The sequence below is a fragment of the Narcine bancroftii genome, chromosome 1 (genome assembly GCF_036971445.1).
Source record: "Narcine bancroftii isolate sNarBan1 chromosome 1, sNarBan1.hap1, whole genome shotgun sequence".
NCBI lineage: Eukaryota > Metazoa > Chordata > Chondrichthyes > Torpediniformes > Narcinidae > Narcine > Narcine bancroftii.
The window spans coordinates 265,327,648-265,345,810 of record NC_091469.1 but is presented as its reverse complement, the minus strand read 5'-3'; positions in this window follow the sequence as shown (position 1 = coordinate 265,345,810).

Genomic DNA, 18,163 nt, shown 5'->3' with positions numbered 1-18,163 from the left:
CCCTGGCCTTTTAATTAAGGTGCCTGGCTGCTTTTTACTTATAGGTTGAAGAAAAGCTCAGGCCCAAAGCTTTGGTTATATATCTTTACCTCCCTATGGACGCTGCGAGACCTGCTGAGTTCCTCTTTTTTTTTAAAACTACAATCATAGTGTCTGCAGACTTTCGTGTTTCACTTCATGTTAATTTTAGATTCCTTTCCACTTTACATATCCATGGAAGTTTTTGCCATTTATTTTGTGTTTCTCATTATATTCTTCTCATCCCTCTATCTTGCTTTTCTTTGGCAATATTGTCAGCCTTTTATCTTTCAGTCCTGTTTTTGGCCACAGTTGGATCACATTCTTGTTGGGTTTTTGCACCGTCAAAGGGATGTGTTGTGTGGTACGTCATTTATTTATTCAGCTGCCAACTCGTTATTGTCGTCTCTTTTGATGTAGATTCCCAATCCAATATAGCCAGCCTTTGTTCTTTAAATTTTAAAACAATGCTTTGATCCTTTCTCAGTTTTACTTTTATTCTGTTGTCCTTCTGTATTTTATATATCTCTTCTCATAGAATATTTAATTCCCAACCATCACTTTGTAACCATGTTTTTGTAATGACCATTACATCGCCTGAACTTATTTCCAATTGAATCCATTGATGCGAAGGCCGGAATTACAGAATGAGATCAATGATGAATTTGTGTAGCACTTCCTGCGGTCGCAGGGATCGGTGCGAAGGGGGTGGTTGGTGGGAAGGGAGGAGTGGATGATGTTGGGAGTGGTCACTGCGAATGGTGGAGAAGGGTAGATGTGTCTGGTGGTGTGATCATGTAGTAGGTGGTGGAAATGGCGGATGATGATATGTTGGACGAAGAGTTCTCACTCTAACTGGAGATTGCCATGTGTTTGTCTGCTCTGCCCATTCCTGGTTTACATTTCTTTTTGCCACACTACCCACAGTATTTTAGAACGCATGATGAAGGGATTTATCAACTGATTCCAGGGCTGAGGTATTTTAGTTATGTGGTTAAGTTGGAGTGGTTCTGGAGCTGAGGAGATAACACTGGACCATGAAGATTTGGTTACCTGAACACTTTTGGGGGTATTATGGATTTTAAGCTGCTGATCATGAAAATCACCTTAAATCTTTCCTATTACATACCGTTTTTTTTAATTTTAGCTATAACCTATATTTATGATTTCCTGTCATATTTTAAGTCTGCCTCAAGCATACAAACCCATGAAGTGTAACATGTCATTGAAAATTCATTTTCTGCATTCGCACTTGGACTTCTTCCCTGCTGATCTTGGTGTAGTCAGTGGTGAACACAGTGAAAGGTTTCACCAGGACATTTTGGCCATGGAAAAGTGGTATCAGGGCAACTGGAATCCCTCAATTCTGGCTGACTATTGTTGTACACTGACACGAGAAACATCAGATACTGAGAACAAATGAAAACCTGCGGCAAAACATTTTTAGATTTGTTGGGGATCAATCATTTATCAAACGTGCTAAATTCAATAAAAGTAAATTTCATGTATGTCCAACTTCCTATGTGATACAGCAAATTTGAAATGATCTTTGTGTTCAGCTTGAAGTTATCTATCATAATCCCCAATTTGTTTTCAGGAAGCAAACCTTTTGGAAAAAAAAATGTTGTCCAGTGAAATGTGATAGACAGATCCCATTGGCAGAGGGGTTAAGTGAAGGTGATTGGTAAAAGTGACATGAAAATATTTTTAACATGTGTTTAGGATTTAGAATACACTGACAAAGATAACAGTGGAGTTAGATTCAACAGGGAACTGGATGGGTATTAGAAAGGAAAGTGATTGCAGGGCTGTGGGGAGAAGACATTGCCCAGCCAGCAGGCTGTTAGAGCCACACTGGTCTCATTAGTCTGCTGCACTGTAACATTTCTTTGATTCTATGAACTTTGAAGCAATATTAGATTTCTATCCTGCTTTGCAACAATATGGACAACATTAAAGAGAGATGAACCGTGGTGCTCAAGTAATAACCAAGCTTCTGACCTCTGCAGGAGAAGCCTCAGCAATGAGCTATTTTTAGTATATTACAACACTAAACTGGCTTCTGATGCGTCCAATTATTAGGCTAGAGTAATTTATTTATGTCCTAAATAGTGAACATGTTCACTGCACTGACTAAAAGTGGCAAAAAAAGAACAAACCAATGGAGTCTCTATTGAATATCTTTGAAGAGACTGTCTCATATTTTGTGGAGCTCTATTACACTGGTGGCTGACAACAAATCTCATCTAGAACATACTGGCCAGATATCTGCTGTTCCCATGATGGCTGAAACTCTATTTCTCTTTTCAAAGATGCTCCCTTATCTATTGAGTGTTTCCAGCTATTTTTTGCTTTCATTTCAGGTATTTTGAAATATCCAGGCACACTTTCAACCCTCTGGTGGACAAATTATGTTTTGTGCAAAATTATTCTGCACAACATTAGTGAATAACTCAGTAATTCAAAAACTGGAGAAACCACGTGCATATAGTGATCAAGATCTCTCTCTCTCTCTCTCTCTCTCTCTCTCTCTCTCTCTCTCTCTCTCTCTCTAGAGACACATGAGTTGAGTGTGAAGGCAAAAGTCATGTTGATTTTGTTATCACTCTTGTGTTGTGGTCTGGAGGCCTGAGCAATACTAGAAGTACATTTGGTTGAGAACTGTAACTGCAAATTATGACATGGACCTGTTAAAATGGACCTGAGGTTGCTTTGAAGCAAACACAAATACAGCTTTAAAAGCAAACTTTTAATCACTTTGCAAAGTGCGAGAATTCCATTACAGCAAGATGCACAGCCACAAGCTACTAACTTTCAATACTCGTGGTTTACAAAATCACCTCATTTATAGTTTCTAATCTCTAGTTTCTGGAATATTTAAAAACTTGCATTTTTATTCTTTTCGACTTAATCAGATCTATTCAAAAAAAGGTTATGGGCAAGATCTCAACCAACAGTTTTTATTTAAAGAAACTGATCGTCTCATCATAGTTCATTGCACTTTGTGGGGCTGTACCCATACTTGTATTCCAGTGGTGATAACATGCCAATTGTACAAAATGCATTGTTTTGACCTGAGATGCACCATTTCAATGTTCAGAGGACATATACAAGGAGAGATTAAAATGGGAAAAGAGCAGTTGGTATAGCTGGAGAAGAAAATTGGTTGAGCAGGTTTCTTTGAAAGGGAGATTGTGAATGATGCGGATTGAGTAGGGTCTGAACTAAATGCATTTCAGGTGATGGTAGGGTGTAAAGATGTTGAGATAGGATGGAGATTACTATGAAAAGAATGGTTTGTTAGATCTTGTTGGCTTTGTATCCTTGAGTTCAAAGCTGAAATAAAAGATATTTTAACATCATTAGAAATAGACACTCTGATATAATTTCAGAGACTCTTCTTGGAAAATGTGTTGGCATATGTGAAATGGATTTCTTTTTTTGACAGTATGGCAGAAAGGTATTCCACCAGTGTCAGGTCAGAATAAGAAGTTCTTTGCCTGAAGAGGTTATGGTGCATGTCTTGATCACATCAGACAAAAAAGATTTTGTTTCTTGAACACATCTTATGGATTTTGGACTGCTGATTAAGATTAAAGTGTTCCCATCATGTAACTTTTTTTAGATATAACCTATTTTTGTGATGTCCTGTCATTTTAAATCGACTTTGAGTATACAAAACCACAAAGTGCAACTTCATTGAAAATTAATTTTCTATATTCACACTTGGCCTTCTTCCCTGCTGATCTTGGTGCCGCAGGGACGAACATGATGAAAGTTTTCACCAGGACATTGCAACCATGAAAAAGCAGTATCAGGGCATCTGGAACCCATCAATGCTGGCCGACTATTGTTAGTTGTTAGACACTGACATGAGAAGCATCAGACGCTGATTACAAATGAAAATCGGGGGGGGGGGGCAAAACATTTTTAGGTCATTTGGACTAACGCCATGTGTCAGCATCGTTATGCGATTAAACATGCTCAAGTCAATAAAGTTCATTTTATGTTTCTCCAACTTCCTACATGATACAGCAAATCTGAAATTATCTTTGTGTTCATCTTGAAGCTGTCTATCACAATCACCAATTTTTTTTTCAGGAAGCAAACCTTTTGAAAACATTTGTTTTCTGGTGTTATTTATTATTCTCATAATAACTTCAAACCATCCAGTCCTTTCACAGTATGGGATCCCTAGTCAATATTTGGGAAGTTAAAATCTCCTAATATCACAGCTTTCTGCTTCTTGCATCAGTCTGCTATCTGTCGACAGATTTGCTTCTCCAATTTTCTCTGACTGTTGGGTGGTCTATAATACAACCTTATCAGTGTGGTCACGCCTTTCCCATTCCTCAGCTCCACCCATATGTAGACAAACCCTCCTGGCTGTCCTGACTTCACAGCTGAGATATTTTACCTGACTAGCAATGCCACTCCTCCCCCTACCCTCTATCGCATCTAAAGCAGCGGAATCCCAGAGCATTAAACTGCCAGTCCTGCCCCTCCTGCAAGAGTCTCACTAATAGCAATAATGTTGTAATCTCACATGTCAATCCATGCCCTAAGATCGTCAGCCTTTTGAACAATGCTCCTTGAATTAAAATAAATAGACGTGAAAATTTTCTATCACGTACAAACCTTTGATTTCTGTCTGTACATGAAGTCCTTGCTTCACCTTTATCTGCTTCCTTCTCACTTACTGCTCTAACATTAACAAACATATCCACAAGGATATTAGTCCCTTTCCAGTTCCAACGCAATCTGTCCCATCGGTACAGATCCCACCTTCCCTGGAACAGAGCCCAATGATCTCAAAACCCGAACCCCTCCCTACTACACAATGTCCTCAGCCATGTATTAAGCTGCCTTATCCTCTTATTTCTAATCTCACCAGCACATGGCATGAGAAGCAATCCTGAGATCTCCACCTTGGAGGTCCTCTTCTTCAACCTAGCGCCTTACTCCCTGAACTCTCCTTGCAGGACCTCCTCACCTTCCCTACCTATGTCATTGGTCCCTACATGGACCACAACATCTGGCTGATCACCCTCCCACCTAAGAATGTCATGAACTCGATCTGAAATATCCTGGACCACAGCACCAGGGAGGCCACATATCATCTGGGATTCATCATTTTCTCCACAGAACCTCTCAACTGTCTTCCTTACTATAGAATCCTCTATCCTTTCAGTTCACCTCTTCTCCCCCCCCCCCCCCCCACCCTTTCCCTTCTTGGCCACAGCACCAGGCTCTATGCCAGAGGCTCGATTGCCATTGCTTGAACCCGATAGGTCGTCCCTCTCAACGGTATCCAGTGACTAAGATTTACGAATGTGCAAGAGGCCCAAGTTGGGAGGAGGTGGTGATCTTTGGATGGTTGTCAGGAAGTAACAAATGGATTCTAGTCCACTTGAAAACAGGGATTTGGATTCTAATGGTTTTTGAATGGCTGGAAGCCAGCAAAGATCAAAATGAGACTTGGAATTAGCAACAGTTTTGGATGAACAAATTTATTGGTCAGAAATTTGAAATACCACAAGGGAAGACTTGGAATAGCTGGCTTAATTAACCGACTGATAGAGTTTCATAACATTGAGGGCATGGACATAGATAGGTGTCATGATGGAATGGATCGGAGCTTCCAGCAGAGCATTTTCAGGATCATTTGCTTTTATTTCAGCTCTAATTTAAGATTAATATGGAAAAAGGAAATGTTACCTACATGATCTCAAAACCAGGAAGGGCTTACGTGGTCCAGGTTTTTATTGTGGATAACAGCTTTGACTGGAGTGACTGTTCAGACAACACTTCCCTCAATTGTAGTACAACAGTGCTGTACTCTGCTGTGGCAGAGAGTTGGCCTAACCTTGGTTCCTGTTCCTTGAATGAGCACAAACTAAATACACTAGGAATTGGGGAGAAGTACCCCTTCTCAAGGAAGGTATGCAAATTCCTTGCAGCATCTTTATAATTCTTCTTGGGGCCAATGGTTGTACTTGGTGACTCTTTTATCACATGGGAGCTTAATGTTAACCAGCCTCAAACAACATGGAATGAGTTGGCACAATTTTGAAGGAGCAGGTGCTTTTCTGTTTTGAAGAGGACCTTAACAATAGGATTAACATCAGGTATCATGAGCAGAGGACCAAATTAAACTGAATAATAAATGATGTGATGGTATGACTGGACATTGTTTCTACTCAGACTGCGCTGTTCCGGGATCTCTGAGAACATGACACCACCAATGCATAGATCAATGGTTGTCTTATTCAATATCTATTTGAAAACTGAAGCAGAAGGATAAGACCTTATTGAGGTTAATGAATTGCTTTTTAACCATCAAAACCATTTTATGTGAGGGTCAAAATAAAACAACAAATTCAGTCAGAGCACATTTGAAACTGAAAGCAAGAAACAAACATTCCTCTGTCAAGAAGAGTGCTAGATATTTCTCAAGCTGCTGTAGGCTTGACAAGGTAAAGTAATGAGCTTATAGTTTTGTCTTGAGATCATAAGGTTCCTTGGACAGCACATGTGCAATTCAGCATTAAATCTCTACCAATTGTGTGGGTTGTTCAGTCATGGCCTTGAAAACTGTTAGATTCAGTATATAAAATTATTTTCAGTGTTTTTGTTTTATACGGGGAGTGGCAGATGCCTGAATTAATTTGAAATGAGAGCAGAATTCTTGGTTTGAATTATGTTTTAGATATCCAACCTATTTGCTCATGGTGTGCTCCTAAGAAAACCAGAGCCTTTTGTAATGATCTTTTGTTCTCTGTCCTTGTTAATTTGAAGTCTTTGGCAACTGCTGTTTGGTCTCTGACCTTGCTACACTTTTGGTCAGGATCAATGATTTGACTCCAATATTTCAACTTTGGTGCAAGAGAAAATCTGCCATTATAATGATTGTCATGAGAGAACTCTGAAATAAATGAATAGACAGACCAGTAAATCAATTGCTTTCTAAAAATAATTATTTTATCCTTGTGTGGTGGACTGAGACAAGCCAGTGTGTCTATTGCTTTTTTATTGCTTTAACTACCAAAATGATACTTGCTGTCAATTACATTTATTTTTTCAATATTTGATTGGATTTTACAGAAATAGTACATGTAAAGGCCATTAATCAAATATGTAAAAAGGAACATATGGAAAAAACAGTTATGTAAGAAAAATAAAACTATATAAACTCAATATCATAACATTCAAACAGAGAAAGAAAAGTAGCAAACAATTACAACATGTGGCTAATTGAAAAAGATTTAAAAAAAAACTATTATACTCTGCTACCAATACTTACCCCATCCTTTCTGAAGTTATCTGGTAAGTGCATATAATTTCATTACCATTAAAAGAAACCACAAACTTACAAAGCAAAATCCAAGTGATCTTATAAATTGCAAAAATAATTGACAAAAGGACCCATAAAATTTACTTCTGTGACAGTAGAACATTGTCTAAATTTTTCAAGAGTTAGTCATGCCAACATAATGGACAGCCATTGAGTACAAGTAGGAGGGACATCATCTTTCCATCTCATTAATATTGAACTTCTAGCAATAAGGGAGGCAAAAGAGGCTACATGGGATTGAGACATAATTAAATTCACACCATTGTCTTAGTTGATCCAAAGAAGGCAATTAAAGGATTATGTTTCCAATTCACATTAAGAACTAAAGATAAGGTACGAAAGATATCTTCCCGAAAAAGAGGAACAAGGCCAAAATGTCAGGCACACAAAGAAGATGAATTGACCATTTTTAAGATAGAATCCCAATTAGTATCCAAAAATGATAGTTGAAGATCTTTCTCCCATAATTTTTAAATCTTACCTTGGGAATTATCCTGAGACTTGAAAAATAAATCATATATGGCTGATATCAACTTTTTTCATTTGATTTAAAATCATGATCCTCCCTATTATATTTATAACAAGATCCTGAGGAATCTCAACACTACAGAGTTCAAAAATCTCCTAATTTGCAGGTATCTAAAGAAATAATATTTCAGAAATTTAAATTTAAGAGATAGTTGGTTGAATGAAGCTAAATTATTATCAATACATCTTGATAAAATTGGATACCCAACTTCAGCCATTCACAAAAAGCAGAATCTTGCACAGAAGATGGAATAAAATAGTGATATCCGAAAAATTTTCTAAATTGAAACCAAGTTCTCAAAGTAAGCTTAACGACATTATCGGATAATTTGGAAGCAGAAAAAGGTAATGGTGCTCCAAGTTTTGAAATAAGAGAATTTTTTTTAGTAGAGTTAATTTCTAAGTGAATCCAGTTTGAAGTGTCCATTCTATCCTTCAAATGAATCCAACAAAATGATACATACAATATTAACTGCCCAATAGTAAAATCTAAACTTAGTTAATGCTAAACCACCTTTTTTTGAAGGAAAACTTCAATAAGACGAGGATGCTTATTTTTCCAAATATGAGGAAATAATTGAGTCAAGTGAATTTAAAAAAAAAAAAGTTGGGAGCAAGAACAGTTCAGAAAATATATAAAAACTTATGTAAGATATTCATCTTTAATAATATTAATTTGTCCAATTAAGGACATTGAGAGAGGAGACCACTGAGCTAAAGACTTCTTAACATAATTCATTAAAGTAAGAAAATTCTCTTTAAACAAATGATTATAATTTTTGGTAATGGTAACACTTAGGTAATTGATTTTTAGCTATTTTAAAAAGAAGGATGTTATCTAGAGAGCCTGAAGAATTCAATACAAACAACTTGCTTTTCTGAAGATTTAGTTTTTAATCTGAAAGTTGACCAAACTGGTGAAGCAGTGACAGAATGAATGGAATCAAAATTATGTTTATTTTTAGGTTAATTGCATTACTAATTATTTCACTTATTTGATATTAATATATTGAAGCTTTGAATATTATGTCTGTGCGGAGACATCCAAACTACAGTAAAACCCCTAGTATCTAAAATTCAAGCAAGCGGAGGCTTCAAGCAGGCAGCAAAAAAAAGTGCAAAAGTAAATGTTCTCTGAAGTAACACACAAGCCTTTGGTGAAAATGGGAGCAAATATTCAGCCAGCGGAGGGCCTTGGTCATGCTTTGCTTGTATTCAAACGTAGAAACTGTTTGGATAAAGGTCTGTGAAGCAACATTGGCGACAGGATGAAGAGCTGGTTGATGCCCCTTGCTGTGGGGGCGACTCTCGTAAGTGTTCCCTTATCCCTGCTTAGTAAGAGTCACCCCATTCAGAGGCTTTTTCTGTCAATTTGGGACTGGGGAGGGGGTGGTGGGTGGATAATTTTCTATAATGTTATTCATCTTTTGGGGGGGATCCTTGGAGGGGAAGGAGCCTACAGATGCAGTGAGGGTTAAATGTTTTCAAAGAATGTGACTTAAAATAAAATGCTTTAAGGTTTATATATTCATGCAAGTGAAGTTTGTTCAGTGTAAGTGAATATAGTATTTTTTTTCTCTTTTAAGATGTTTAACCTTGATGGATATGTATTGAAGGAGTACCCAGAAAATGTACTTAACTGCCATTGAGCAAACCCCATAGGTATTTAGCTTGCATGCTAATTGCAGAATCAAAACAACAGAAGTACAACAATCTACTAAACTGTTAAACATGTCTAATAACAGCATTAGCTGTAGTGATGAAGAGTTTGATACTTTTTTTTAATGGACTTGAGATTAAAAGCAAGAATATGCAATTTTGGATTGCTGCAAGATTCACTGGTCAGTGATCAAATTGTGTTCAGGATTATTGATAAGAAAGTGAGATAGTGGGTTTCTGCGAGAGACAGACCTTACCTTAGGCCACGCCAGTGAATTGCCTCTTGCACACAAAAAACTTTGGTGACAGTGCGAAAGTTGGTGAATACAAAGGCACAGCTGTAGCCACTGTGTGTGTCCACACACACAAATGAAAAAGAGATGCAGAAAACAACAAAAAGATGGAGAGACATGCAATTGCAAAAGATGCGGTGGTGCTCAGCGTGCTCCAAAACAATTCCCAGCCTATGGAAAAGTCTGTAATAAGTGCAAAGGGCAGACTCGATTTGCAAAGCAAAGTTTTTTTTTCCCCCAAAGGGAAACAAAACAGAAGTGAAAGTGTGCATACTGAACTCATTATAGAAGAAACTACCCTCAATTATACACTTTTTTGATGGCATGGGAGTGCAGGAAGATTATAAACCAACAGACACTGAATAGCTAACTATGACAAGTCAGCAAGAAGCTTAGGGCCACTGGCACAGCATGATGACACAGTGAGACTCGGAGATTCCAATATTGGGGACAAAAAGGCTACTGTTCTGCAGGAAGTAAATCAGAACAGAGGATGGTCAAATACTGAGGAGAATTTGAAAGAACCTGCTGAAAACACAAGAGACAGGGCAGGAATAGACAAATGCAGAAGGTCCAACCTGCACAGCAACAGCGGAAACACCCCCAGTGCTGGACAGTGGAAATGGTATCAGTAGTGAATCACGCCTTGTATGAATTTTGTTCCTGAGTTTAGTGCATCCAAGTCAAACATTTAAATTAATAATGGTTGGATGATTGGATGAGCATAATATTTTTCAGTTATGTCTGCAGGATGAGATAATGCAAAGTTTCACATATCTAGATCATTCACAGGATAAATTATGGCGTGTGCTTACTTTAAAGGAAAAAGGGGCTTTTGAAACAAGGCATGAGGAAACAACAATTTTTAATGATCAATCAAACTAAGCAAAATGGTTACCTCTTAAAATGTTTGTCCAATATTTTTAGCGTCCATTTATACCTGTTCTTTGGAACTATTGGCAATAGTCTTGTAGAGCTCTCTCTCAATTTTGCATATTACAGTGACAATGAAAAGAAAGCAGAACATGAGCCATTTCTTGGATTGCAAGGCAAATTTTACTCAATCAAGCTTTGCAATGCACGAACCAAACAATTAGAATGATTAATTTCTCAAAATGTTGGTTCTATTATTTGAACTAATTGTATCTACTACAGAAATTGAATCTCCTTTCATAATACAGTTTATATCAACATTTTCTTGAGTATATTATAGTAATCATCAAAGGGAAACTTCCACTATATAGTTTTTTGTTGATGAAATAATTTTTAAAATTGTATTTTTGTAATAAAATGATCAGTCAGTACATGCTCATTACACTTGATATACCCCAAGATGAATATCAAAAGCTGTAGAAGATTTTGTGATTCATATTTATCAAAGAAAAGCTACATTTGAAAATAAATTCCGATTAGCCACTGTCTGAAGATGGCACAGTTCATGTTATGTTTCTAAGATTTGAAACAGATAAGCCCAGAAGCAATCAGGATGTTGTGTTTTAGGGAATCTTCACCATTCTGAGTATGCTTAAATCTATGCTTGTCCACTCTCATTTCTTCATTTGCCTGGATGAATTTGGGTCCCAGTGCATGTAAGCTCAATAGAATAACAGCCTACGTGACTGGGACTACACTTATTTCCTTCACCTTTCGCTCAATATTATCCTCTCTCAGGCCATTAGGGATGGGCAATAATGCCTATAGTACACCCATCCTTACGAAATAGAAATTCTGGATTTGCCGAGTTAATGGTGCTTTTTATGAATTCTTAAGAAGGAAATACTTTCTTTTATAGCCAGGATAGCAGACAGTGTATTCTGGATGTGTGGATGAAACTGGTTATCTTCTTACAATAGGGGTCTGCATTGTCTTGCAAAGAAAGCCTCTTTTGTAGTGATAGAGAAGAAAATGACTTTGGGAAGAAATAATTCAAATTTTATGATTGAACAACCATGCAGAAAAGGCAAAGGAACGTAAAGCTGAAAAAGAAAGTATCATTCAACAACATTTCTGACTGAGAGGGACAGCAAGAGAAAAGATGCAGTGTCTGTGGGAAGCTGAGATGTGAGATGGAATTAAAGCAAAGCACAAAAGAAGTGAGACTATGGAATCGTAGAAGAAATTTATGTGGAAACAGTGTATGGCGGTAACTGCAGTCATAATTAATATGGAAAAAAAATTGCAATCTATGTTCAAGAATTAATAAAAAGACATCCCATTTACAATGAATATTTGGTTTTCTAAGAGAATTGAAATATAGATTGTCATGAAGGAGGAAATTAAATGTCATTTGAACAATTAAAATATAAATATAGGATACAAAATGATACAATATTTTGTTATTATCAAATAAAAGCATATTTACAAGATAAACTGGGTCCAACACTGTTATTACCTAAAAGTAGTGAAATAGAAACTTATAATAGATCTATTAAGAAATTTATCTTAGCCATGTATACATTATTGCAAAAAAATTAATGAAAAGTATTTATAATGATGCATATTTCAGATAACTAATTTTACGTTCTATACCTCAATTATAGAAGCTCCAATGGTTCAGTAGTTATAACACTGGTCTTGTAAACCAGGGATCATATGTTTGTTCCTTGCTGGGGCCTCATTTCTGTGAGGGGCGCTGGACAAAGCGGTGACTTTGTCTTCCTTATGGTAGGCAAAGTTAAAGAATTTCATGCATGTTACATTCAGAAAAAAATCTAGTATTACAATCCAATAATGGACCTTTTGCCTTTTTACTTTTCAGTGATAATGTACAAACTAGTTTGGAAGAGTGATTTGTAGGGATTACCAGTACATGAACTTGTAGAACTGTTTACTTTTGGGATGAAGTTAGTTATCAAGAGATCCAAGGAAATGGGTGGATTTATATTTGCATGTATTTGTGTGCTTGTAAATTGTATAATTTTTATAGTTCACTGCTGGTTAATCCATATTTAAAGCTTGCATGGGTTTTAAGTGGAAGTAGAAAAGTGGGTTTTAGAAATGTATACACTGTGTGGTATGACTTTTGATATGTTGTTGAACTAGACACTATTGTTCATTCAATGTTGACTACTTTTAATAGATTATGTATGGTAGCTGTTTTGTTAATTGTCCTAGTTGACACAACATGATCCCACTGACACCACAGTAAGTGAAAATTGCTGTGATCCACTTGTTTTAGTTGACAATTTATAGATTGCTTTCTTTTGTTCCTTCAGCTAAGGATTTTGGGCTGTTGAGGTTTCACAGAAGAAAATGACTTTCTAATCAATAAAAACAAAATAAAACCTTACTAGCTTGCCTTGGGTAAACTTTACAGGAGAGAATGAGGGAAGAATGTTATTTTGGAAACTGAAAAGTATTATTTATTTGATGTTCCGCTTGATCTGAACATTTAAATGACAAATCTCTGGTTAAAATAGTAAATAATGAAATTAGCTGTATTAAAATAAATTGTTTAACAGCATAATTCTGCCCCATGTTTGCTAATATTGTCAATGGATTGGCTTTGATTTATTAATCTTTGCTCCACTAATTCTCCTTCCTTGGCACAGACCAATCTTTAAGACCGAGAGGATGTTGACTTTTTCTCCTGATCTGCTTGTACATCTTTTCATCCTCCGTTGGACTGTTTTAGCTCAATAAGGAACTCTATAGTTTGTCTAATTTACTCATCATGAGTTGTGCTTTCTAATTTTGGAACATCTGTTCATTGTCTCTCCTCCTTTCATTCCATTCAATTTGTAACATTAAATTTAGTTAACCTAACAGTTCTTGACTGTCATCGGGGTAAAATGTCTAAAGAGGATTGCTGTCACATAATTAATTTTGAGAATTGATTAGATATTTGCTTAAATAAATACTGTACTTCAAAAAAAATATGACAAATTGAGAAATGGTCACCTGGAAAGGTCTAAATATAGTTCTAATGTTTTACAAGTTGGTCTTGAAAGAGAAATTATTTCTAACAGAAGAATTTAAAAATGCATCAAGGGGGAAATCTTAAGAGATATCTACTCAGCAAACTGGGGAATAACCTTTGAGAATACATCCCATCTGTGAACAAGACCATCTTAATTTTAATAGTCATGATTTGATTTGGGCTTTGGAAATGAGCGGTGGAAGTAATTGCAGTGAAATTGTTCTTCCAACCTGGCTAGATTTGGGAAAAGCAAGCATTTAGGGTAACATTAATATGTTGATTACAGTGGACACTTTTGGGAGTATTTTATGATGGGGGGGGGTGTGATATCACAAAAATAACTTTAATTTTCCTATAAAATTTTTAGATGTTACCTATTTTTCTGATTTCCTGTCATATTTTAATTGTACTTCAAGCATACAAAACCATGAAAGACAACATGTCATTGAAAATTCATTTTCTGGAGGGGAGTCATATGATGGAGTTGTGGCTGGTCGGGTGGAACCAGCCCTCTCCAGAGAAAAGAAAAAAAAGTGTGAAGAAACAGAGCTCAATAAACATTAAATACAGGAAGAGAAAGATAACGTTACAGAGAAGAGACAGAAGATGGCACCCAAAAGAGAAAAAGTAAGAATAACAGAGAAAAGGAAAGAAGGAAAATCACTGGAGAAGAAAGAAGGCCTTACCTGCACATCGGAGCAGAGAGCCACCGTGGAGAGGAGCAGCTGATCTCGAATGTTGGTGGGTCCCCAGAGGAGCGGTGTCCTCACGACCGGCGGACTTCAAATATGGCTCTCCGAGCTAAGAAGAGGAGCGCAACTGTGCATGCGCAAGTAAAAGTAAAGGTTAATGCTGACAGGAGGGGGACTCAGCTGGGGAGCAGCCAGCTGAGAGACGCCCAGTATCAGGGCATTCGGCTGGGGGGACGTAAACAAGAAAGAAGAGTGGTGAGAAAGAGAATGAAGGGCTGGAAGAGGGTGAGCGGCAACGCGGCGACTGAAGGTGGATGACCTGCGGCAGGAGACCCAGCAGCGGGTCAACCTGCAGCGGGAGGCCCAGCAACGGGTCAACCTGCAGCGGGAGGCCCAGCAACGGGTCAACCTGCAGCGGGAGGCCCAGCAACCGGTCGACCTGCAGCGAGAAGCCCAGCAACGGGTCGACCTGCAGCGAGAAGCCCGGCAACGGGTCGACCTGCAGCGGGAGGCCCGGCAACGGGTCGACCTGCAGCGGGAGGCCCGGCAACGGGTCGACCTGCAGCGGGAGGCCCGGCAACGGGTCAACCTGCAGTGGGATGCCCAGCAATGCAAAGCTTAGAGTTGGTCATGACTGAAACAGGGAAAAGAGTAGAAAATGTGGAGGAACGAGAAGCTGCTGTAGAAATGGAGATAAATGATTTAAGAGGGAAGTTGGAAGAGAGCGGAAAAAAAAGTTAAAGAGACACAAGATTTATTGTCACAAAAAAATTGATGTATTGGAAAACTACAGTAGGCGAAACAACATAAAAGTAGTGCGCCTGAAAGAAGGCAAAGAAGGGTCAGATATGAAGGAATTTATAAAAGGATGGATCCTGAAGGTGCTGGGAACAACAGATCAACAGATTCACATGAAGAAATAGAAATCAAAAGGGTGCATAGAGCACTAATACCGAAACTGCCACCACATCAAAAAGCGAGATCCATATTGGTAAAATTTCTAAGATATATGAGAAGAGAAAACATACTAGAGTAGGCAAGAAACAAGGTGAGAGAAGACGATAAGCCATTGGAATATAGGGGACAAAAAATATTTTTTTTACCCGGACATAAGCTTTTAACTTTTAAAGAGGAAGGAATTCAACATGGCAGAAACAATCTTATGGAAAAAAGGGTATAACTTTATATTAAGACATCCAGCAGTATTCAAAGTATTCATTCCTGGGGAACGGAATAGACTTTCTCGGACCCAAAGAAAGTTCAAGAATTTGCTGAACATTTGCAGGACAGGAGAAGAGAGGAGTGACAAAAAGGAAGACTGGCAAGAAAATATATAAAAATATGTAAAAATATAAAGTAAAGATAATGTATATATAAAGATGGATAAGAAAATAGTGTTCTCGGGGGGGGGGGGGCTGGGGATGGGAGAATAATGGTCACTGCAAAATCGGTTGACGCTTGTGAGTAAGTTCGCAAACCGAATGGAAAGGGGAGTTGTGGTTGCCGTCAAGGGACGGGGGGGGGGGGTGCGCTGGGGATGGGAGAATAATGGTCACTGCGAAATCGGTTGACGCTTGCGAGTAAGTTCGCAATCCGAATGGAAAGGGGAGTTGTGGTTGCCGTCAAGGGACAGGAGGCAATCCGAGGAGGGGAGGTTCATTTGGGGTTAAATGGTTATTGCTTGTGGGGATTGTTGGGGTATTTCATGTCTTAAATGTGTTGTCATATATTGAGATTAAAAAGGAAAACTTAAAAACCAGTAATGGAAAAAAGAGATAGAGGTGGTGAAGAGGCAGAAAAGAAGTGAAAATAAAGATATAAGGCCACATTGGACCATATGACTATAAATATTAATGGACTATATCACCAAGTTTATGTGTATCCCATTGGAAAAAAAATCACATATAATTTAAAAGACAAAGTTACAATGATTGAAAAAACCTGGGAACCATCTATGGAACAACAAAAAGAGCAGGACTAGGACCACCACCACCTAAAACGATAAGAAAATGAACATGATCAGATTTAATGTGAATAAGTTGATGATACATCTTTTTTGTTTGTATTCCTTTTGTATAAAGATATTGTTTTATTGTATTTTATGTCCAATATTTAATGTTTTTGGAGGGGGTGGGAAGGAGGAAGGGAGGGATGGGGAAAAAAAGAGAAAATGTCACTGTGAATATCTAAAGAGATGCATCTGTAAATATATTGGTTGATATGGTTCATAGTGCGATAAATAAAGAATTACAAAAAAGAAAGAAAATTCATTTTCTGCATTCACACTTGGACTTCTTCCCTGCTGATCCTGGTGCAGCCAGTGACGAACATGATGAAAAGTTTCACCAGGACATTGGGACCATGGAAAAGCAGTATCAGGGCAACTAGAATCCATCAAAGCTGGTCGACTACTGTTGGACACTGACAAGAGAGGCATCAGATGCTGAGTACAAATGAAAATCAGCAGCAAAACATTTTTTAGTTAGTTGAACAACACAAACATGCTAATTCAATAGAAGTTAATTTGATGTTTCTCGAAATACTTACATGATACAGCTGTTCTGGTAAATTTGTACCTCTCACTTTGTTCATTTTAGATTGGTCAGTGTTTGAGCTACCGAAAGAAAACAGAGACTCATGCCGAGAGCACTTTATTACTAAATCTAAAGCTGATTTCAAACTACAATATGCAAGCCATTCCCAATTATACTTATCAACGCCTGGACTGGTCCCAACTGCCAAAGCGAGGCAATGACCGCACACTTGTAGTAGGTTGTCGGGGCGCCGGTAGCAGCTTCTCCACCTCCCCCGACTGGGATGTTGGTTGGATTCTAGAAGTTCTTCTTCTTGTTGAGAGACATTTCCACCCCTCAGAGAGTCTCAAACTTCAGCAGTGGGACTATGGCTTATATTAAAATTGTTTACTGTTTACTCATAGCCTATCTCTTTGAAAAAATGATTTACTTCTTCAAGGTCTCCTGATAGTCTGCGACCAACAAAAGACAACTGCATCTCTGGGCCTCATGGTGTAAATTAGATTATGTCTTCTGATTCACATGTATACATTCTTGCATAAGCTGGTCTTCCTCCATTACATTCCACCCCTTGGTCACAGTCTGTCACTTACGAGACCTTACAAGCATTCGAGTACAGAAAGAGTGAAAAAGAGAAACTAAACAAAAATAAGCAATAATGCGAGCAACCAATGGAGAATATTGTGGCCCAATCCCCCAAATGTACCAGCTAACCATGAAAAAAGATTCCAATCAAGGCTCAAACTATCCTTGTGGACCACAATACCCAGACGCTGAAGCTCACCAACAGATTTTGAAACATGCTGAACAATTTCAGATATATTAGTGGATACATCGGGAACATATGAGCAACATTCAGAACCGACAATGGCACACGTGCCACCCTGTTTTGCTAAAAGAAAATCCAGGGCCATACGATTCTGTAAAGCCACTGTCCTGACAGCAGAGAGTTCGTGATTAAGGTAATTAAGGCCCTGACTGACAGACAAAAGGGTGAAGGATGTCTCATTGGCAATAGAGCTCATTAAATCATATAATTTGTGAACCTCTTGGGAAATGCGAATAATGCCATAACCTGGGATCAAGGCGCCAAAAAAAATCTCGGCACCTAAGAGGGCACGTCTACACCAAAGGACAGGGGACATTCGCAAAAGTGAGGGATGATC